The sequence below is a fragment of the Chiloscyllium plagiosum genome, chromosome 11 (genome assembly GCF_004010195.1).
Source record: "Chiloscyllium plagiosum isolate BGI_BamShark_2017 chromosome 11, ASM401019v2, whole genome shotgun sequence".
NCBI lineage: Eukaryota > Metazoa > Chordata > Chondrichthyes > Orectolobiformes > Hemiscylliidae > Chiloscyllium > Chiloscyllium plagiosum.
In genome coordinates this window covers 38,194,822-38,211,702 of record NC_057720.1, presented here as the reverse complement: position 1 = coordinate 38,211,702, position 16,881 = coordinate 38,194,822, and the positions used below count along the sequence as shown (strand labels likewise).

Below are 16,881 nucleotides of genomic sequence, written 5' to 3'. Positions count from 1 at the left end.
TGTGCGTGGGAAATCATGTCTCACAAACTTGATTGAGCTTTTTGAAGAAGTATCAAAGAGGATTGATGAGGGCTGAGCAGTGGAACGTGATTATATGGACTTCAGTAAGGCGTTTGACAAGTTCCCCATGGGAGACTGGTTAGCAAGGTTAGATCTCATGAAATTTGGATGCAGAACGTGCTCAAAGGTAGAAGACAGAGGGTGGTAGTGGAGGGTTACTTTTCAGAATGGAGGCCTGTGACCAGTGGAGTGTCACAAGGATTGGTGCTAGGTTCACTGCTTTTCGTCATTTATATAAATGATTTGGATGTGAACATAGGAGGTATAGTTATTAAAATTGCAGATGACACCAAAATTAGAGGTGTAGTGGACAGCGAAGAAGGTTACCTCAGAGTACTACAGGATCTTGATCAGATGGGCCAATGGGCTGAAGAGTGTCAAATGGAGTTCAGATAAATGCGAGGTGGTGCACTTTGGAAAGGCAAATCAGAGCAGGACTTATACACTTAATGGTAAGGTTCTAGGGAATGTTGCTGAACAAAGAGACCTTGGGGTGCAGGTTCATAGTTCCTTGAAAATGGAGTCACAGGTCGGTAGGATAGTGAAGGCGGCATTTGGTGTGTTTTCCTTTATTGGACAGGACATTGTGGATAGGAGTTGGGAGGCTATGTTTTGGCTGTGCAAGACATTGATTAGGCCACTTTTTGAAATATTGCGTGCAATTGTGGTCTCCTTCCTATCGGAAGGATAGACAATAGGTGCAGGAGTAGGCCATTCTGCCCTTCGAGCCTGCACCACCATTCATTATGATCATCATCAATCAGTATCCTGTTCCTGCCTTATTTCCATAACCCTTGATTCCACTATCCTCGAGAGCTCTATCCAACTCTTTCTTAAACAAATCCAGAGACTGGGCCTCCACTGCCTTCTGGGGCAGAGCATTCCACACACCCACCACTCTCTGGGTGAAGAAGTTTCTCCTCATCTCTGTCCTAAATGGCCTACCCCTGGGGTGGGGGAGTCCAGAACTCGAGGGCATAGGTTTAGAGTCAGAGGGGAAAGATAGAAAAGGGCATTAAGGGGCAATGTTTTCACACAGAGGGTGGAATGAGCTGCCAGAGGAAGTGGAGGAGGCTACTCCAATTGCAGCATTTAAAAGGCATCTGGATGGGTATATGAATATGAAGGGTTTAGAGGGATATGGGCCAAAAATGTGCTGGCAAATAGTACTAGATTAGGTTAGGATATCTGGTCGGCATGGATGGTTTGGACCAAAGGATTGGTTTCTGTGCTGCCCTTCTCTAAGTCTGCTCTGCCATTTGATCATGGCTGATATGCTCCTCACTCCCATTCTCCTGCCTTCTCTCCATATCCCTTCATCACATTTTGCTACTCCTTATCCTTATAAAAGGGAACCAAGGTACAAATTGTTCACACAGAGGGTGGTTTGTGAATGGAATGAGTTGCCAGAAGTGGTGGAGCATGTAAAAGGCATCTGGATTGGTGTATGAATAGGAAGGGATTAGAGGGATATGGCCAAATGGCACTAGATTTATTTAGCATATCCGGTTAACATTCATGATTTGGACCAAGTGGCTGTTTCTGTGCTGTATATCTCTATGACTCTAAAATCCATAACCAAGGATCACAATTTAAGGATATGGGGTCGGTTCACTTATGACTGAGAATAAAGAGTGGTAAGCCTGTGGAATTCTCTACCACAAAATGCAATTGAGGCCAAAACATTTAATGTTTTCAAGAAAAAGTTAGATTTAGCTCTGAGAGTTAAAGGGGACAAAGGGTACAGAGAGAAAGCAGGAACAGGTTGCTGAGTTGGATGAGAAACAAAAAGAGGGTCTTAGAGAAACTCAGCAGGTCTGGCAGCACCTGTAAACAGAAAAAGTTAATATTTGAAGTGGTGACCTTTGGCTCAAAACGTGATTTTTTTCTCTCCAGATGCTGGCAGACCTTTCTTTAGAACTTTTTCTTTTGTCTCAGATATCCAGATTCTGTAGTTCCTTATTCTTACAATTATGAAGTTGAATGATCAGCCACGATCATTTCGAATGACATAGCAGGCCTAATGGGCCGAATGGACTCATCTAATTTCTATCCATTATAAAACGTCGAGTTCACAAATATGTTACAGATGTCCGGTGCTTGAAATCCAACACATGAAAAATTAATCATGATTCGGAGACCTGGTGTTGTGTGATTTTTCTAGGGAACAGGAGAATCGACGTTTCGAGCATTAGCCCTTCTTCAGGAATGAGGAAAAAGATTTGGACCAAGTGGCTGTTTCTGTGCTGTATATCTCTAAAATCCATAACCAAGGATCACAATTTAAGGATATGGGGTAGGTCACTTATGACTGAGAATAAAGAGTGGTAAGCCTGTGGAATTCTCGACCACAAAATGCAATTGAGGCCTTTTTCCTCATTCCTGAAGAAGGGCTAATGCCCGAAACGTCGATTCTCCTGTTCCCTAGATGCTGCCTGACCTGCTGCGCTTTTCCAGCAACACATTTCCATCATCTAATTTCTATCCATTATAAAACGTCGAGTTCACAAATATGTTACAGATGTCCGGTGTTTGAAATCCAACACATGAAAAATTAATCATGATTCGGAGACCTGGTGTTGTGTGATTTTTAACTATGAAAAATTAAGGGTTAGTGAAACAGAGGTATAGCCTGTAATGAAAATGAAGCGGGTACCCAGTGTGTAGTAATGCAAATGTAGAATTGTCCTGGTGAAGGGCAGATGAGAACAGTAGGGTGGGGCCCCAAGTGGAGGTTGCAATTCGATATGCTGGAATCGCAAACTCCAAGGTAATAATGACCGCCGCAGAACTGTGACCATGGTACAACATTACAGCCAAGCGTCTGCCCTCACAGTCCTCCTTCAGGGGCCAGAACAAATTTCAAGCTTGGAAATGACATAACGGAGTAGAAAAAGTCTGCGAAATATTGGACTACTGGGTTTAAACCAATCTAATTTTAAAAAGTCATCGCCCGAAAAGTAAAGGTTTTGAACTACCCAAGTCAGGTAGCATCTATGGAGACAGAAACAATTAATATCAAGCCGTTTGTCTTTAATTAGCAGGATGCATTGTAACAGTGGAGCAAAACTTTTGATAATGGTCAATGCGCTTCTCGTTAATAAATCGTGAGAAAATGTCGGCCCTTCGACGAGTGTGAAATGTGAGAAGAAAATACCTCCTGATGGCTCAAGACACCGTGCCACACACGCAACCCCGCACTGCATTGTTCCCCTGCAAACAGAAACTGCTCAACAAATCAGGCAAGCATGGTGTGGAGAGAAGCGCGAGTTAACTTTTCAGGTTTATGACTCCCCTCATCAGAGCTGCAGCCAGACACCTCCAGTCAATGATCTGGGGATAGAGAGAGGAGAAAAGTGGGCAAATTGTTCAGTGCAAAGCACTGGGATTTGACTCTCCCCGAGTTCAGCGTTCTCCTTCCGTGTTTGGTCTTGTTTCCAAGCTGCGACAGGCAGCCGCACACAGAGAGCGCGAACAGACACACCCACCCAGGACTCGGATGATTGGCAGCTGGCGAAACACAACAATGGCCCCTGATTGTGACGTCGAGGTCCGAGAGGGAGGTGACGCGCGCTCGCGGACGCCTCCTTCCGTGTTTTGGTGGAATCCCCGCGCGCGCACTAGCTAGCGCGAGGAGCGTCGAGCACGAGCACCTAGACAGGAGGAAAAAAAATTGCGGCGCAGTAGCATTGGACTGGCTGATAAGGGAAATATATTTTTTCCCTGAAAATTAGACACCGATCCCTCGGAAATAGATTGGATTGATGCGCAGGGCTGGAGAGAGAGAAGACGAAGAAAGGACTGGAATGGAAGTGGAGTGACGCTGAGTGTTTCCCCCGGTGGAGGTGGGTAGGCAGCCAATGTTATTGCCCTGCAGCCTGCTTTGTCGCCATCTTGGCCCCAGTGTTTGTTGTTATTATCATTATCGTGGTTTCAGCAGCTTCTTCACATCCTCCCATCAACACTTACTGTTGTAGGCGTTCAGGACCAAAGGGAAAATATTCACCGCACATTTTTGTTCTCTAACTTTCTTCCTCAAACGGGAAAGGTTTATAGTGTTTGGTCAAGTTTTTTTTTGTCTGTCGTGACATTTGTCTTTGGCCTAAACTTGCAGTTGTAAGTCCACTGCTTATGTATTTATGCATCGCACTGTGGGCTGTATTTTATGATTTTAATTTAAGCAGTATGAAACGTTCGAGGCAGACGTGGACTTTTGAATTATTGTTTTCTTTTGACGTTGGATGTGCTCACGACTTGCTTGGTAGATCTCTATTGTTAATTGTTGTTTCTGGAAAGTCAGGAATCTCCCCTTCACATTCTTCTTTCCCCAGAAGTGTGAAATAGTATGAATAACACTGTTGACACGAAAGTGTCGATTCTCGTCTGTTTGTTTAGCCACCCACAGCTGCCATTTCTGGTAGTGTGCAATATTACCTCGCACCAAAACGACACTTCCCTCCTGTGCGAGGAGTCCTGATTCGTATAAACTAAAATGATTTAGAGTTGTCATAATTCACTGGCAACATAGTAGTGCTGGTTTGCATTTGTTTGAATTGAGTTTTGCACGTAGCTCTTGATTTTTAGCAACAGTTTGCATTTATATGGGAGCTGGCAGGACATTCAGCGTTGTTAGTATGTCGAAACACTTTCAGTTTGATTCTGGGAATGTTAGATCTTCCTGTTGCCCATGGACATTTTAAAACTTGATGATTCAAATGATGCAGGCTGTTATTTTCTTTCCAGAACGAATAGTTTTTGATTTAACACTTTTTTTTGGTCAGGAAAGTGCAAGCATCTCATTTATTTATAGGCAACAAGAGTATACTTCAAAACATCCCTCAATTGTCAGACCAATTTAAATGCATTGTAACCTGTTCTGCAGGTTTAAAGAGCAATCATTCTTTACTACCTCATTCATAATGATATCAACACCACTCTCAATTCACCTTGGTTTTCTTTCCCTTCTAATTTGCTTACTCAAGAATGAAGAGTTTCTGTTGACATTGGGGTATGCAGAAACACATTTCCATATCATAGCATTGCTCTTTTTAATTGCCCTATCTGACACTGTTGCCCACTTGTGGGAGCAAGCACTGCTGTTGGCATTTTCCAACATACAGAAGTGTCTATAAAGTGCAACTGGGATGTAATGAGATTATAAGGAAGCAAACAGCTTTTTTGAATTTTCTGATAGATGCTTTTAGAATGTGAATAATGCATACATCTGGGAGAACACCTGATTTATTATGTATATTTAACATAGGAGAAGAGTAGCAAAGCAGAGGATTTGGGGTTGCAGTCCCTGGTTGTAGTATGCTGGAATCCATGGTTTGATGAATCAGTGATTCATGTAGCATGTGCAATAGATGCCAGCTGTCCTGTTGGATGCACTAACTTTGGTTTCAAAGCTTGTATTTTTTGAGTCAAACCCTATCTGAAAAGAAGACTGAAATTGGCTGAAACTAGATAAGATGTGACCATCCAACCTTGGATCATCTAGCCAATCTGAAGAAAGGGAAACTAGGGGGGCAACATTTTTAGCTGAAAATGTGTTGCTGGAAAAGCGCAGCAGGTCAGGCAGCATCCAAGGAGCAGGAGAATTGACATTTCAGGCATGAGCCCTTCTTCAGGAATGAGGAAAGTGTGTCCAGCAGGCTAAGATAAAAGGTAGGGAGGAGGCACTTGGGGGAGGGCCGTTGGAAATACGATAGGTGGAAGAAGGTTAAGGTGAGGGTGATAGGCTGGAGTGGGGGTGAGGGTGGAGCGGTCAGGAAGAAGATTGCAGGTTAGGAAGGTGGTGCTGAGTTCAAGGGTTGGGACTGAGACAAGGTGGGGGGAGGGGAAATGAGGAAACTGGAGAAATCGAAGTTCATCCCTTGTGGTTGGAGGGTTCCTAGGTGGACGATGAGGTGCTCTTCCTCAAGCCGTCGGGTTGCTGTGGTCTGGCGATGGAGGAGTCCAAGGACCTGCATGTCCTTGGTGGAGTGGGAGGGGGGGTTGAAGTGTTGAGCAATGGGGTGGATGAGTTGGTTGGTCCGGGTGTCCCAGAGGTGTTCTCTGAAATGTTCCGCAAGCAGGCGGCCTGTCTCCCCAATATAGAGGAGGCCACATCGGGTGCAGCAGATGCAGCAAATGATGTGTGTGGAGGTGCAGGTGAATTTGTGGCGGATATGGAAGGATCCCTTGGGGCCTTGGAGGGAAGTAAGGGGGGAGGTGTGGGCGCAAGTTTTGCATTTCTTGCGGTTGCAGGGGAAGGTGCTAGGAGTGGAGGTTGGGTTGGTGGGGGGTGTGGACCTGACGAGGGAGTCACGGAGGGAGTGGTCTTTTCGGAACACTGATAGGGGAGGGGAGGGAAATGTATCCCTCCTGGTGGTGGGGTCCGTTTGGAGGTGGCGGAAATGACGACGGATAATACGGTATATATGGAGGTTGGTGGGGTGGTAGGTGAGGACCAGTGGAGTTCTGTCCTGGTAGCGATTGGAGGGGCGGGGCTCAAGGGCGGTGGAGCGGGAAGTGGAGGAGGTGCGGTGGAGGGCATCGTCGACTACGTCTGGCGGGAAATTGCGGTCTTTGAAGAAGGAGGCCATCTGGGTTGTACGGTATTGGAACTGGTCCTCCTGGGAGCAGATGCAGCGGAGATGAAGGAATATGGAATATGGGATGGCATTTTTACAGGGGGCAGGGTGGGAGGAGGTGTAGTCTAGGTAGCTGTGGCGGTTTATAGTAAATGTCCGTGTTGATTCGGTCGCCCGAGATAGAAATGGAGAGGTCTAGGAAGTGGGAGGGAGGAGTCTGAGATGGTCCAGGTAAATTTGAGGTCTGGGTGGAAGGTGTTGGTAACACATTTTCAGCTCTGATCTCCAGCATCTGCAGTCCTCACTTTCTCCCTGGGCAACATTTTTAGACAGGATGGTATGTATATGGAATGAGCTCCCAGTGGAAGTGATTGAGGTGGATATGTTAACAACATCAGGCGGAAGTGAAGACTGTAGATTTGAGTCAAGATTGGAGTGGTGCTGGAAATGCACAGCAGGTCAGGCAGCTTCCGGTTCGGGCAGGAGCCTTTCATCAGGAAGAGCTTTCCTAATGAAGGGATCCTGCCTAAAACGTCGATTTTCCTGCCCCTCAGATATTGCCTGACCTGCTGTGCATTTCCAGCACCACTGAAATCTTGACATTAACAACATCAGCAAAACAAAAGGTGCTGGTCATTGACTTCGAGAAATGGAGTGGAGGATATGCCCCTTTCAGCAGCAGTGATGCCAAGGTAAAGATGGTTGAGAACTTTCTGGGAGTAATGATTGCCAACAATCGGTGTCCTGGTCCACCCATGTCGATGCAACGGTCAAGAAAGCACAGCATCTTTACTTCTTTAGGAGGCTAAGGAAATTCAGCATGTCCACAAGGAGTCTTACCAATTTTTATAGTTGCACCTTGGAAGCGTCCTATCTGGATGCATCACAGCATGTACAGCAACTACCCTTCCCAAGACCGCAAGAAACTACAGAGAATCGCAAACACAGCCCAGTCCATCATGCAAACCAGCCTTCCATCCATTGACTCCATTTGTTCTTCCCACTGCCTCGGAAAAGCTGCCAACATAAACAAAGACCTCTCCAACGCTGGTTATAATCTCTTCAGTGCTCTTCCTTTGGATAGAAGATAGAAAAGTTTGAATACATGTACAAACAGATTTAAGAACAGCTTCTTCCTCACTGTAATCAGACTGTTAATTCTAATCTCTCTCTCTCTGCGGCTGTAATATTGTAGTCTGCACTCTGTTCTGTTAGCCTGTTGCACTTTGTACAGTATGATCTATCCGTATAGCACGCAAATTAAGACCTTTCACTGTATCATGGTATATGTGACAGTAATGAACAAAGTTCAGTAGTATACTAACAAACTTCTGGACTCAAAGTAATAAGGCATTCTCAGTGGATGTCAGATGGCCCTGGTCTTGCACATGTTGTTCAAGGAATAAACTTCTCCTCCTCAGCTTTGACATCTGATAAGCATAAGGGCCGTGGAATTAAAGCCCATGTCAGAGAATTAGATCGTGAAGCCAGAAGTGTTGGCAGTACTTAACAGCTCATGCATTATCTTTTGGAGGGAGAAATTGAGTTAATGTTTTAGATCAATTACCTTTCATCAGTTCTGTTTTGAAATGTTAACTCTGCTTGATCTAGAGTATTGCCAGTGTTTTTGGTTTTACTTCAAATTCCCAGTATCGACATGATTTAATGTTTTTTGTATGACAGAATTAAAACTTGTGTATTGTACCAGCATACAACGATATGCTGGCAATCACATAGAGATGATAACTGAAGGATAGGTTGTGGTCCAGAGCAGAATATTGAGTTATAAATGAGATGCTGATTGAGGGTGGTTAGAAGCAAAAGTCATTGTGTTGTGCTGCATTGGATAGGTTGGAGTGAAACCAAGTGAGGTGTTGGTGTTATCGTTTAAAACTACCCCTCTAAAAGAGCTGACTGACATTGATGTCTGTGAGTCAAAACTGAATTTTAACTTCAAGTGTAGGGATCTTCAGGGCCTGCTTTGTCCAGTGTGGCAGAGACTGCCATGCATCAGATGCCATGCATCTGACCACTCACCTAACTTGTCCAGGTCACCCTGTAATCTCCTAACATCCTCATCACATTTCACCCTGCCACCAGCTTAGTATCATCAGCAAATTTGCTAATGTTATTGTTATTGCTAATACCAAGCAATAACCTACCTAGCATAATGTAAAATGTCCTCTGATAACCATCAATCGTCTTGATGTAGATAGCATCACTGCAGGAGACTGTCAGGGTAGAGTTTGAGGTGCAACCATATGCAACTACTTGTGCGTGTACTTTCTTCAATCATGGAGTCAGAAGTTAGGATATAGTTCTTTTGGTTGCATAGTGTCTGATACTATTTGTACTTCAGATAGCGAAATACTCTCTGCCTACATGGGACATGATCCAGAAAACATTCCGGCGTAGGCTAATGTAGCAGTCAAAGTTTGCTCAAATGTTTGCCATCCTTCAGGGGAACTAAATTTAAAATGTGCACTAAAATCAAGATACAAGAATGGGGATGAGGAAATAAAATGGATCAGGTTCCAAACATATCCTTTTGCAGGAAGAGACACGAAAAGGTTCTTAAATAAGAAATAAGTAATGTGATAACATGGCTCTACAGTAAAATGGTCTACATCTTTCCATCCTCCCCTCTCTCCCAAACTCACGGGCCAACTTTAGCAACCGGCTCAGCTTGCCTGCATCCCTCTTCACTGAATAACCTTGTGGTCTGGTGTGAAAATTTAAATTCACTCCATTTCTCTGGTCGCACTGCATCCTCCCATCTCTTTATCTGGTTTGAGTGTGACAGACAAGTGAACAGCTGCTTCTAAGTGACTTTCACTGCCTCCGCAGCTCTGCAACAGCTCAGGCAGGCATATTGTTTACAAAGAGGGGATGTGCTCAATCATTAGGATGCAGTCACCCCTCTGGGCAGTGCTGCTTTAAGTAGAAAGTTTCTCAAGGAGTGGAGTGGCAGTGGTTCAGGACAACACTTCATGGAATATCATCTGGCCACTTGGGCAGCACCTTAGAGGGAACATAAATGACAGTCAATGACCAAGAACAGTTGGCCCCTTGAGTTTAACAACATGTGAACTCGATGGGCCAAATGGCCTGCTTCCACAGTGTAGGGATTCTATGATGACTGTCACTAAAATCCTCACCAGCACATAGTTGATGCAACCATTCAGCAACTTGTCAATGCCACTTGTAAATGCAGTATTTGTACCAAGAACAAGCCCAAGGTTGGAATTTCTGAGGTGAGTAACTCTCCCGACTCCTCAAAAGTCTGTCCACCAAGGCACAAGTCAAAAGTTTAATGAAACATTTTCCACTTGCCTGGAAGGATACAGTCAAGCAGCTGAACGCCACCTATTAAGGATCAAGCAGTCTGTTTGATTTGCACTGTTAGGTTCTTTTCCCAAGGTTTCACACACACAATACAATTCTCGCTCACCAACTTCTGCAAACAGTTAACTTATTAAAGCCTGTACAAGCTAGGTGATCCCTTTCACCCTCCTTGCAGGTGTGTGAAGTTGAGTCAAAGAGAACCTGAACAAAGAATACCTTTGTACAGGTCAGTTGGTAATACTCACAAATACTCTGGTCACTCCCCTATAACCACATGTTACCCCAAGTACAATGGTAGGATGAGGTCATCCTCAGAGATAATGCCATGTAAATGCCCTAATCCTGGGGAATAATTATGCAGATGATTTCCTGACTCCGTGATTCCCCAAGACAATGCAGGTGTGACATACCTAGTTTCAGGGAATGGCTATGAAAACATTTTTGAATGGAAGTGAAGAATGGTAGTTCGATTTGATAATAATAGGACAGTAGCAGCAAAAGACTGTTTAAATGAAGTAGGAGTCATCTGCATTTCTGCATGAATGTTGTCCCCACCACTTCTAGAATGTTCAGTCAGTGCAGTTTAACCCTTTAATATTACATTGATGTCTGGAGAAGTAGTCCAATTTAATCTTTCAACAGTGCAACCATGTTCCACCTTCTAATTCACTCCCTGCATCTTTGGCACATGTACCCAATGCACACTGTTGCTGCCAAAATCTACTGCAGCAACTGACCAAGCCTCCTTTTGACAATACCTTCCAAAACTGTTCTTGCCAACATCTAGAAGAAGAACAGCAGCAAATGCACAACACCAGAAACTGCTAGTTCCCACACAGGCTCCACACCATTTTTCTTGGAACTATATTGCTGTACTTTTTAATATCACTGGTTGAAAACCCCCGCAATTTAATGACCAAGGGTAGTTGGGAGTGGACACCAAATCCTGGCCTTGCTAACTTATGCTAACATTTCTGTGGCAGAACTTTTAAAAATGCCCAGTTTTTTTTCTTGATTGGCTGATACCTGTCCATGTGCTCGGTCACTATGTCTCTTATATAAATTCCTCACAATTGATGTTTTGGCTGAATGCATGTACAAACATTTCAGCATGTCTCTTGTATTCTGTACTCTGCCATCGTTGAGGATGGGCATGTTCATGCAGCTTGCCCATCCTAAATATCCATGTTCTTGGCATGGCCTATTCACTCTCCAGAGATCCAAGATTTGTTTCCAAGTTTGGTTATGAAGTGCATAGTTATGAGATCGTGGTTGAGAACAATACAGCTGCTGCTGACTACCCACAATGTCTTTTAGATTCACAGTTTTAGCCTGCTAGGACTATTTTCAACTTGTCACTATATGATGCTTATGATATTCTGTGCATTTTGGAGGTGTAGATGAATTTATCTTTCAGGACTGGGTAATGATCTTTTTTATTGATGCAGTCTTAAAACAAGTGTGAGAGAGACCGGCAAGTAAGAACATAGAGCTAGGAGCAAGAGTAGGCAATTCAGCCTTCAAGGCTGCTGTGCCATTCAATACGATCATGGCTGGTCTCGTCTCTGTCTCAGTCCCACTTTCCTATGGGTTCCTTATAACCCTTTAACCCATCAATGGTTAATCTCCTATCTCTTCAAAGTTATTCAGTATCCCATCGGCCACCACAGTCTGGGGTATTGAATTCCACAAAATCATGATCTTTTGAGGTAAGTAGTTCCTCCTCATCTTTTGTTTTTTAAGTTGCCACCCTCAATCCTAAAACTGACCTTTCATTCTAGATTGCACCACAAGAGGAAACACCTGATCCACATCTACTAGATCGATCTTCCCAGAAAGTGAGAATGTAATCAACTAAGTCATTGCTTAGTTTGATTTCCCCATCATCTTACAATAAGTTTACTTTCTCAGCTGTAGCCCTCAAGATTGGTCCTGTTGGTCAAAGATGGCAGCAATGAAACAAAATTTTGACAGTGGCTTGTAGATCTACGTCTGATGGCTCCAACGTTCAATTGCAGATTCTTGGCTAGAGTGAATTGCTGACCTGAAGGATGTTAAACAAATGAGTTTGGTTTAACCAATTTGTTCAATGCTCTAATAGAAAAGTGCTGCTGTTGTCCAAGTATCCATTCCTTTAAGCAATACCTCTTAAAAATCTGATCATTTATCTATTTGCTGTTTTGAGAAATCATTCTCTACACAGATTATCTGCAAATGGTACAGATTGACTATATATTGTGAAGTACTCGTATTGTCTTGAGGATCTGAAACTCACTTGTATTCACCTTTCTTCCTTCCTTCTTTCTTCCCTTCCTTCCTTTTGAATGCCAAGTGCGAACTAGAATGTGTTTATATACATCTAGATTATTGCATGCAACTTAAAGTAGCTTTAATTATTTCAGGTTTTGAAAAATGGTAAATTAAGCACTTGAGTGTGATTTGGAATATACTATATGGAACATATTTATCAGAAATAACAGCAGCAATGCACATTTAATTTGTGGTATCTCCTTGATTTGAAATTAGCTGCAGTGAAACACTGTACTGAAACTAAACCAGATTTGTATTATATGTGAGGTTTTATGTGGACCTTGAGTCTCCAGCCACAATCTGGATAATTTGAGGAACTGGTAAACCAGGAGCCTTGTTTCTGGGATTTACCTTCTCCTTTGCACAAAGCTAATGAGAAACAATGGAAATCAAGTTATGAATCTTGCAGTTTGAGGTGGTTAACATGATCAAAAACACAAATGTGCTGGTCTAGGTCTATATTTCCTGGGGGGTTGTCAGATTCCAACTTATAACCTTGACACATTCTATGGATCACATCAAACTATTTCGAGTACATCTTGATGTATTATAAGACTTTTCATGCCAGCAGTTGGGGGTTATGTTCATTTTGATGCATTGTCATCTAAAATATTCACAATCATCCATCTTGCTTGGGGCGGCACGTAGTGGTTAGCACTGCTGCCTCACAGCACCAGAGACCCGGGTTCAATTCCCGACTCAGGCAACTGTCTGTGTGGAGTTTGCACATTCTCGCCATGTCTGCCTGGGTTTCCTCTGGGTGCTCCGGTTTCCTCCCACAGTCCAAAGGTGTGCAGGTTAGGTGAATTGGCCATGCTAAATTGCCTGTTGTGTTAGGTGAAGGAGTAAATGTAGGTGAATGGGTCTGAGTGGATTGTTCTTCGGAGGGTCGGTGTGGACTTGTTGGGCCGAAGGGCCTGTTTCCATATTGTTAGTAATCTAAATCTAAATCCATCTTGCTCTAATGCAGCAACCTGTATGTGTGATTTCTTTGCCAAGTGGGTTCGTTCCCTAATACTTTAATAATAGCAACAGAGATCAGTGCTATTTAAAATAAATGTCTGTCACAATTCACTGTCTCACATTACAGTGGAAGGTGGGGGCAAAAGCAATTTTCCTGCATTCGTGAGAGGTTTCTGCAGAAAAAGAAAATAGCTTCTAACTTGACTTCTCTTACAGCAGTAAAGCCTTATGAACTTAGACCAGGTTGTGTCCAGATTCTTCTGTTGATTTGTGTGGAACAAGTAATATTTCTGAGCTTTAAGCATTGTGTCTATCAACAATGCCATCGGATGTATAAGATCTATATATTTCATTTGTATTTATAGATCTATGTATGTTACCGAACGTGCTTTGAATTTGGTGGTTTACTTGAGGTTTAAGCCCATGATGTTTTCTCAATGACTGTACTGAATTTCTCTGCTAATTTGTAGTTCCCTATCTTTTGACTGTAGTCGGGATGTTTTTTGAAATAGGAACAGGATTTACAAAATTAAGTTTGCCAACTAATTAGGGATTTGCTATTTACCTCTTTTGATTAATTGAACCTCAACAAATTGGCCAAGTTACTGATTGTAGAGGGTTTTTATTCTGTTGCATTTGAATCTTTTGTGTCTAATTGTAGTTCTTCCCAGAACTAATAATTGAGTGTCTGTTATAAAGCGTGACTTTCTTTTCTTTAGGATTAATTTTTGTCAAAGTGATGTTAAAATAATTATATTTTAGCAGGTCATTTTTAAAAGCTTTCTTCAAGGCTTGTAATCATCACTTTCTTTTGATCTCATTATTGTATATATTTCATTTTCTCAGTTAATGGTTGTGGATGAGCCCAGATTTGATGCACTGATACGGACTCAGGATTCCTGTGTTAAGCTCATTCCACTTTCTTGTAATGACCTGGATGGTGGTGTTGGGGACATTCTTAGTGACTTTGCTCATTACCCTAAAAGTAATACACTACCTAAGACTGGAAAGGAACACAATCTGTTGCGGAGTGGGGGGTGGAGTGTGTTTGATAAGTGGGCCAAAAAATGACATGGCATTTGATGTAGATAAATACATTGTGATTCATGTGAATAGGACTGACACTGAATGTTCCTGTCATTTACAAGGAATAATATTGAAAATGAATGAGTGAGAACAGGACCTGGGTATTATTGTACACATTGGTTATGAACTCAAAGAATAATATCATAAAGTCATGGCTCCAGCTAATAGAGTAATAAGTAATATGAAAGCAAACCACTCAGTGTATCTTAAAGAACTCTCATTTGGAAAAGAATAGACTTATTGGTGCAGGGGGGGTCTTGTCTGATAAATTTGATTGAGTCTTTTGAGAAAGTGACAAAGATAATTGAGGGTGAGGAAGTGGATCTTGTCAAATGCTTCAGTAAAATGCATGTAAACAAGATCTCTCCTGGTCGCCTGGTCTAAAAAGAGTGTCACATGGGATCCACAGTGAATTGATAGATTGGATACGAAATTGACTTTTTGATACAAGACAGAGTTGTTGTGCTGGGGTGTTTTCCTCACTTGAGGTCTGTGACCAGTCATGTTCCACAAGGATTGTTGCTGGGACCTCTCTTGTTTATAATATATATAAACAATTTGGATGAAAATATAAATTGTCTGATTAGTAAATTTGCACATTACATGAATATTGAAGTTTTGACTCGTGAGGGAAGATTGTCAAAGGATACTTGAGGATATAGATCAGTTGGGAAGTTGGACCAAGAAATGGCAGACTGGGCAAGTGAGGTGATGCATTTTGGAAGTTCAGATAGGAGTAGGAAATGTAAAACAGGACCCTTAGGAGCATTGATATATGGAAAGATCTTAGATGTAAGTCCATAGCTCCCTGGAAGTGACAATGCAGGTGTATAAGGTAGTAGAAAGACATACGTTATGCTTGCCTTCATTGTTCAAGGCATTGAATATAAAAGTTAGCAAGCCATGTTGCAGCTATATAAAACTGTATGAAAACAAAATTTACTGGAAAAACTCAGCAAGTCTGGCAGCATCCAGGGAGAAACATCAGAATTACCCCATTTTTGGGTCCAGTCACCTCCTTCAGAACTAAAGAATTATATAATTAGGCCACATTTGGAGTATTGTGTGGGGTTCTGAATGTCACATTATGGGAAGGATGTAGAGGTTTTAGAAAGGGTGCAAAAGAGTTTTACCAAAATGTTGCCTGGATTGGAGTATATTAGCTATAAGGAGAAATTGAACAAACTTGGATTGTTTTTGTTAGAGCGTCAGAGGCTGAGGAGTGACACAATATAAGTAAATAAAATTGAAAGGTATATCTAGGGTAGATACTCAGGGTGGAAATGTCAAATACTAGAAAGCATAGATTTGAGGTAGAGCGCGAAAGTTTTCAAAGAAGATGTGCAAGGCAAGTATTTTTACAGAGACCAATAGGTGCCTGGAACATGCTGCCAGGGGCGGTGATAGAAGCAGATACAATAGCAATGTCAAGGAGACATTCTGACAGACACATGAACAGGCAGAGATTTGGATTAGTTTAGTATGACATCACGGTCAGTGTAGACATAGTGGGATGAAGGGCCTGTTCATGTATTGTGCTGTTCTATCTTCTATAATACCAATCTGTCATGAAGATCATTGGTTGAACTATTGGGAGTGGTGTGCCCAAATTGATTCTTCATATAATATGTGAAATGTTGACTTTGGGCAAGTTTTAGAAGGTACATATAAAATTAATTTCTGGCTTAAAGAATCTTAGTTGTCCAAGTTTAATTAAAGATTTGGCTGTATTAAGTTCAAAGCAAAATGTGTATGGTGGCTTTGTGGTAATATCACTGACTGGTAGTTCAGAGATTACATGGGTTAATATTTTGAGGACATGGGTTCATATTCCACAATGGTAAATGGTGGAATTTAGATTCACCCAATAAATATAGAAATCAAAGCTAATCCATCGATTGTCATAAAATCCATGAAGAAACTGAAAAATTAAGTTTTTGAAGGCGGTGCAGACATGTATGTTCTAGGAATTCATGCATGCATATCTTAAGAGGTGGTGGGACAATCCAATAAAACTGTTTTAAAATTATTTGATCCTTGGCTTCATAACTAGAGGAAGTGTATACCGAAACAGGATTAAACCTTCAGAAAATCATTAGTTTGAAGTATTGTGCCCAATTATAAGTAGGACACCTTAGGAAAGATGGATAGCTTGCCCAAGTTGATTATTTCAATTAGATAGCCTGGAAAGGATCGGGCAGAGGTGTTTGAGGTGTTTAAACTATGCAGAGATAGGAATTCTCTGAATGTTAGAAGTTTCTTCCTTGCCAAATAAGAGTGAACATTTGGAATAGTTTGTTGAATTGTCATTTTGCAAGGAGATGAAGGGATCTGGATTAATTCAGCTGAGGCAGAGATCGAAGCTTAGAACAAGAGGCCTTCTGTGGTGTTCGATTGTGCCTGTGCCTGTGCCAGCTCCATGAAAGAGTTATTTGGGTAGTTCGAGACTTAACTTTCTCCTACTCCACATTTGACGACGACAGGTTATTTGAAAAAGGCATACTTGCCAATTTAGTGTGTTTCCTGTTGTAAGTGCTTAGAT

The 16,881-nt window shown here is 42.2% G+C and overlaps 1 protein-coding gene across 2 annotated transcripts in view; it reads left to right on the top strand.

Annotated features, from left to right (window-relative positions):
• The first annotated feature begins 3,667 nt into the window (after window positions 1–3,667).
• Window positions 3,668–16,881, top strand: part of gpbp1l1 (GC-rich promoter binding protein 1-like 1) — a 94,751-nt gene continuing 81,537 nt past the window's right edge. For both annotated transcript variants that reach the window (XM_043699128.1, XM_043699127.1), the window contains exon 1: window positions 3,668–3,905. The gene's annotated coding sequence lies outside the window, so the exon portion shown is untranslated. The remainder of the gene's footprint in view (window positions 3,906–16,881) is intronic.